Consider the following 7,494-nt stretch of genomic DNA (forward strand, 5'->3'; position numbering starts at 1 on the left):
TGAAGAGTTGGAGAGAGGGAGAGAGTTTGGGTGGAGTGGAGGGTGGGGTGGGGTGGGGTTGGACAGTGTGGTGAGCATTGCGAGTAACACTGAGTCGGTGCACCAGAGCGCAAAGGGAGAGGGAAGAAATTGAATTGTATATAGAGGGACCACTCCGCCTCCTCCTCCTCCTTCTCATCCTCCTCCTCTTCTCCTCCTCCCTTTCTCTCCCTCTCCCTCCCTCCTTTCTTTATGGCCGGTGGAACCACGCCTCCCTCCTTTCACGCTCCCGTGTGTCTATATCAGCCGGCTGTCTGTCTCCTCTCCCACTCGCACTCTCGCACAGACACAGGACAGAAGGTGGGCAGAAGGGGGGGACGAGCAGAGGGACGGGGCAGCGAGCGGGGACAGACAGCTGGACTGGAACCGAGAGGACGACCGTGTGCTTGTGTGTGAGTGTGTCTGAGGAGGAGGGGTGTGTGTGTGTGGGTAGGAGGAGGGGTGTGTGTGAGTGTGAGAGGGGGGGGGGACAGGTGTTGCTGTCCTCACTACGTGGACGTTCATCCTGCAGGGAGCAGTGAGGGACCCAGCACAGCTGAAGTAAGGGGACGAGGTAAGCTGCCTGGAGCCTCTATATACTACTACTGTTGCCGCCGCGGCTGCTGCTGCTGCTTCTGCCCTACTTTACGCCCGAGCACTTTGTTTTCATTACTGCCGCGCTCTTCCCATCCAACGGTCTGCTTTTGTGTGTGTGTGTGTGTGTGTGTGTGAGAGAGAGAGAAAGAGAGTATGTGAGTGTACATGTGCTCACCACACATGGGGGGCATGTGATAAAGTCTGCATATTGGACGCGTAAAAGAGTTTTATTAACTGACTCACTGTTCAGAGTTCATGTACAGTGCTACTTGTGTCTGTGTCTTTTGACTGTTGTGTTGGCTCAGGTCGGTTTGATGGCAGTGAAGTTTTTTTTGCCTTGTTTCTGAGGAAAATGTGGTTGCTTTATGGTGTGGCCGTAACACTTTGTATAGGCTTGTCTTCCTCCCTTCGCTGCTTGGGTTGGTAAAATGGTGGAGTAGTGGTGGAGAACGTCTGGCTTCCCAGACTAGTCCGAGGTCCTCAGCCATGAGGTTCGCCTCGTAATCCCTTTCGCTCTTTCACTCGGTTGGTTGGTTTGGTTCTCATGCAATGGACCATACTGGATGTTACACAAATAAAAGTTTACAGTACATGTCTGATTTTTGGGTTTTGATTGAAAGAACATTGAGCCCCGGCTTTTTTCGACATTTTGAATTTTCCTGACATGGAGTGCGGTTTTTGCCATTGTCTTGGCGCAATGACTCTAGCCCACTGAGAGTACTTTTCTGACATCTGACTTGCAGGTGGCTTATGTAATACAAACAAAATCAGAGATCTGGGAGTTATAAACATGGATATTAATTTTCTGAAGTGAGCAGTGAATTTCTGTTCTCTTTTTCTTAGTCTCTGGCGCATATCATCCGCCATTTTTGTAACATTGATATTAAATTCAACACATTCTGCTTCGCGCAACATAGCACAACATTCAAAGCTTCGTAAACTAAAGTCAATTTAAATCTGGACATATTTTTGGTGTTCAATTTGCCCGTCACTGGGCAGTTTGGTGGTGGGTTTGGTGGTGGATATGTGTAGTGCTCTGAGAGCAAATGAGCTCACTTCTGGCTCTCCTCGCTGGGGCCTCTGTCAGGTCAAGTAGGTCATGGGGGTGGTGTGATCCCTGATTGTGAATGACTTATGCAGACGCTGCCTAGTCTAAGGGTAAAATATTGATGCTGTTGCTGGGTGTTGGTATGTCTGTGTAGCTCTTAAGGTCAGTGATTTTTGGTGGACTTGCTGTGCTTTGCTGTCAGGCTAATGTGTGTACTGTACAAGAATGGTCAAGAAATGATTGCAGAGTTTTGGGTGTATCACAGAGAGTCTGAAATATTGAGTGGACGTTGCTGTGGTGCCCATCAGGCATTGATAACCTTATGGTATAACTGGAACATCTACACAGCGGTGTGGTTTTGTGTTTATTACTTAGCATGACAGAATTAGGTGAGTTTGAAACCTACATGTGGTGTAATGTGCATTATGAGTACATGGAGGGTTTTTAAAAAAAGTATGTGTGTGTGTGTGTGTGTGTGTGTGTGTGTGTGTGTGTCTGAGTGTGTGTTTTGAGTGTTTGGGGGAGGGTGTGTGTGTGTTTGGATGGGTGACGTAGCGTTTCTGTGGCAGAGGTGGTTGAGCTAAAGAGATCCCTGGTTCACTCATCCATTATTTAGCGGGTTCTCTGCTAGTGCTGAGCTAACCCCCACATCAACTGGCCTCCTTTCTGCCTAGGAGGAGGAAGATCTGCACACACACACACACACACACACACACACACACACACACACACACACCTTTAGGTCCTGCTGCTGTCAGAGGCCAGTTCACCTGCACACCCTGAGGGATGACCAACTAACAGCTACAAACACACACACACACACACACTCTCTCTCTCTCTCTCTCTCTCTCTCTCTCTCTCTCTCTCTCTCTCTCTCTCATCTGTTGTGGGAATTATTACTCTTATTTACATCCACATCCACACACATCGTCTAACTAACTTCAAATACTCCTAATCAAAGCCGAGTTCACTCATCCTCCTATGTTGTATGATGTGTATGATTTCCGATTTCTGATTGAATCTAAGTGGTTCACTGGGGATGGGGATGCAAGGAGAGAAAAGGCTTTCTGTGGCGGCGGTGGTGGCATCAGATATTATGCTCCTTGATAAATATTCATGTCAGTGCTCAGGTGTCTGCTGCACATGGGTTCATCTCGACTCCTTAAAATAACACCATGGTTACATTGCTACAGTATCTCAGATTACACAACCCTTCAAAAACGCAAACATGAAGCGCATAAACTATCAGCAGTTTCAATAAAGCACAAGGTGAATGATGCATGCAGTGTCACAGTAGCACCTGCTTTCCCCTGAATAATTATGAATAATGATGTGCTTATATTATAACAATGTCTGTTGTATTGCTATTTAGGATATCAAAGGGTCTAACATTACTTAAATAAGCCATTATAAACATTACACTCGGTTGACATGTTTTTAAATTGAGGAATACGAGTAGCCTTTTTTGATGTTTGGGTTAAGGTCAGTGTGTAGTCAGGGTAAGCAGACAGACATACTAATAGTTAATGGTTAAAGGAACACGCAACGTTTTTTTCATGTTTAACTACGTTATTCTCTTTTAGATGAGTTGATACATCTCGCATTTCAATGCGTGCACTCAATGGCTCTGGCACGCGGTGCTACTTTGATAGCACTTAGCTAGACCAGATACATACTGTACCTCTCACATGCGAGAGGTATGTATCAACTCGTCTTAGTTAAGGGAATAACGTAGTTTAATATGAAAAAACATAGATAGTTGATAGATAGAGCTTGAATGACAGTTACATTAAATGTTGTTAAATAGTGACCTTGATGATTTGTTTATTAGTGACTGATACTAATTAATCAGCACAATAGACAACTACCCTTCCATGTGGAATTTCGTGAGCTTTCTGTACCAGACCTTGTAGGTTTTACAAACTAATTCATATAATGGTATCAACATTTGTGTCCCTTAATATAGCCTATCATAATTATATTTTGATGGAACAAACTGGATTTGAAAAACATGACATTTTTTAGACATGCATTAGCCTGACAGCATATGATTACATATGATTATATATGATTATATATGGGCTCAAGGACCCTCTTGTACCTCATCAGGGGAAACACACTACACACACTACACTGTAGGCACCAACCATTCCAGTTCTATCGGATAAACTGGCCAAATCAGTAACAGAAGGTGTTTCATCTCTCAAAACTATGACAGCTTTCATGCATTGGTCTAGTTTCTTCTTTTAAGTCTCCAGTTTTTGCTTTTCAACATGCCTCGGGAGGGGGAATGTGTTGTTTAGGTTGCACAACAGCGAAAGAGCATATGGAACACTCTCTGCCTTCAGGATAACCGGATCTGCTGAGGGAACGGAAAAGTTTTTCTCTTTTTCACAAAAAAGGAACTGCTCTGCAAGTTATATGCTTGCCTTTATTAAAACACCTTCAATGCAGCAATTACTTTCTTGTTTTACTTATGTTGTTTTTTTACACAGACATGCTTTGTCTAATGCTTTGTTGAATGTCTGTTGAGAAGTGGAAACAGAGAGACAGACATCCCTCCTCTCTGAACACGGGAAACTCTAGCTTTCATATTGGCTGTCAGATTGTGTGTGGGAGAAGAATATGGTCCAATGTATGTGAGAATTTAAAATTAGGACAATTCTGACAGTGTTCCTCTCCTTTCTTAAAAAACTAAGTTTTGCTGAAGCGCTGAATAAATCATTCTGTCTTCTTATCAATATTTGATCAGACAGCGTGCAGAGAATAGCTCTGCACCGTTTGCTGTGTTTGACTTTGTTGTTTTGTATGCATTACGTGGCATTATACCACAAGTTCTGTCTTTCTCAGTATCTCAGTGTTTGTAGCAGTCTGATCTTGCTTTCATCTTTTCCATCTTTCTCTGACTTTCTGCCAGATTGCATTTCAAGATCATTCTTCACGACACTCAGAGGGACTAGTTTGATTGTTTCACTTGGAACCTCACCGTTAGTGACCACTTAAGATTGCAGAGCAATAAAATAATTGTGTCCACTCCGTACGAATAGAGGCCTCTACAGCCCTGTAAACCTGCACTCCACACCACTCTGCCACGGAACGCTCAGATCATTCCTAATTTTATTCCATATCAAATAATATTGCACATGCCAATCGCCACAAGATATAACAAAGAAGGCACTGCCAATGGAAGCAACAGGAAGTGGATTCACTGGGTTTTAATGTTCAGCAAATGCACCAAGTCACATGAGCTTATGCCCACTTCAATCACAGACTGTTTGGCGTTGAGTTGTTCTCTATGGCCATTAGCGGCAAACCCATTCCTCCATCCCTCACGCTGTCGTGTTAATAGGGTAGGCTTGCAGAGTGAGTGCTGAAGGTCGGCACCTCCACTGGCACAAGGATGCCAAACATCACTGAGAGAACTAATGACACCACTAGCCGCTAGCCGCAATAGCTGCGGCTGCACCCGCGTCTCCCCCTTCCTCCCATTGAGCCAGAGTGCAAACAAGCCATCCCCACATGATGGGGGAGGCATCGATCGCCAGCGCGCCAGATAGCATTAGTGGCCCTCCGCTGGGTGAGAAGTGGCCATGGGTGGAATGGAATGGGTGATTAAAAGCTAGCAGGATGTAGCCGTAGAAGGGAGGTTTGCTCTAAAGGCGCCCAAGTGACTACTGGTTGGAGACGTGGATCCAAGAGGGCCATAAAGAGACACTGTCATTAGTGTAATTACTCACCCAGGTCTCGGGCCCTTTAAACTGGGCAGGACGTGAGCATGCTAATGGACGAGGTGGGTCAGATCATGGTGGATCGGGGTTGATCTGTAACAAAATAGTGATGTGGTATTCATTTAGATGCAGGCATACAAGTTAGCACCAATTATCTATACCTCTCTAATAATTTGCCCTGAAATGCCTGAGACTTTGAGATTGGCACTTTGTAAGTAACAAAGCTCTCCATCTGCCCCTCTTGAGTTTTTTTTACCTGTGAGATCTTAGAGCCACATCTCATTTTCTCTTTTTCCCTCTCTTCTCTCGTTCCTGTTCTCCTTCATCTACTCCTCTCTATCGGATTCCCTCTCTGCACTTCACCTCACCGTTCACTCCAGTGGCTTGCCTTTTTGATAATGCTCATGGAGTGATAGATCCCCTGAAATTGGATTTGCTCTCAACTACAAAGCGGGAGGATTAGAGGTTAGGACTGCTGTGCATGCTGTCTTAACAAGCTTGATACTCCTGATTCCCAAGCTTGCTGTGTTAAAGCACTGAAGTTCGCTTAAGTTACTGCATATTCTAGAGGGGACAGATTGATTGAAGTGTCCTATCTCATTTTTGTCAGAACTCTGATTACTTCAGAATTTTTTTTTTTTTTTAAAAGTGAGAAAAAACATCCACAAGTGTGAGACGTGTCTACACAAATTTAGAACACTTGTCCCATAATGTCCCATAAACTTCGTAAAAATAAGAAACGTAAGTCTAGACTTTTCCTCGCCATGATGAGTTCAGGATGCTCTGGGCCTTTTGTGTGAGAGACAGGGATCAAGGCAGAGAGAGAGAGAGAGAGAAGACTCCTAGACTGCGGGGTACTCAGCATGCTTTGAGACCCCCACACAGCAGGGGTACGCGTGAGACCCTAATTGGTTGTGAGAACGGGTTCCAGGATCGATGGGAGGAGATCTGAACACGCCCCGATCTGAACAAACTCAGAGTAGCCCGAGGGCAGCCGGTTTAGCTGATGCAGGAGTCACTTCCTAGACAGACGGGCAGAAAGAGTTTCGGCGAAATTTTGTCCAAAAGACGTCCACTCGAGCGTCTGAGGCCTGAAGGAAAAAAATATTTATTGTGTCCTCGAAACGACCTTTAAATATCAACACCGGTATGATATCTCAGATGATTACCTGCTCACGCTGCAGGGTGTAACAGAGCTGTCAGTGTCTGTACTGTAGCTGAGATTCAAACCCTCACACGCAGTGCAAGGTACAGTACCTACCTCTGTATTGTTTGTGCGGTATCCGTTTCTCACTGAGATTTCTAATTAAACACCCATCTGTGTGTTGCATAATTCTCTCTTGTGTGAGAAAAGTGGCAATTGTGGCTTCCCTTCCAATCTAATTTTTATTCTTGTCATTAAAAACCTTCCTGAAGAAAAAAAAACACAATTCTCTCACTCTCTCTCTCACTACCTCCCTCTCCCCCTCTCTTGGAGAGACTTCTGTATTCAGCTGGGTTATTGGAACAACACATCCTCTCTATTCCCCTGACGTGAATCACTTTCGAGCATCGTTGGCTGGATCCAACAGTGCTTCTGGGCTCTCGTCCTGCCAGTTGGTGCACTGGCATGACTCACCAGGGCGTCCAATGCTGAGTGATGCTGTCATGGCTGACAGAAATATGAGCCTCCACAAGTCAGCTGCGTTTCAACTCCGATTTGCCTGACAAGGAGTTGCATGGAAAATTGGATTTGAAACATGGCACATAAACTCATTAAACTTTCCTGAGCTTCGTCCAGCTTGACACATTTCAGTTGAGTTGTTTTTCCTTTTAACTCAGTGCCAGAACACAGGTAATATACACTTCAATCAAAGCACTAAAGGCGAGGTTTTTGCAACAATTGCATTAGATAGATAGATTGCTGAGAAATCGCCATATTCTGGCATTTGTAATATCCTATTAGGATGTGGTGAATCTATTTAGTAATATTGTTGTCATGAAAGAGTGACAGAAATTATATTAGGATATTGCACCAGTCCATTATACTGTGCGTGTTGCCTTCAGCCGGCAAGATTATCAGCAAGCTTAAGATGGCAGTGTGAGGTATGAATACATTAACAC

The sequence above is a fragment of the Sardina pilchardus genome, chromosome 9 (genome assembly GCF_963854185.1).
Source record: "Sardina pilchardus chromosome 9, fSarPil1.1, whole genome shotgun sequence".
NCBI lineage: Eukaryota > Metazoa > Chordata > Actinopteri > Clupeiformes > Clupeidae > Sardina > Sardina pilchardus.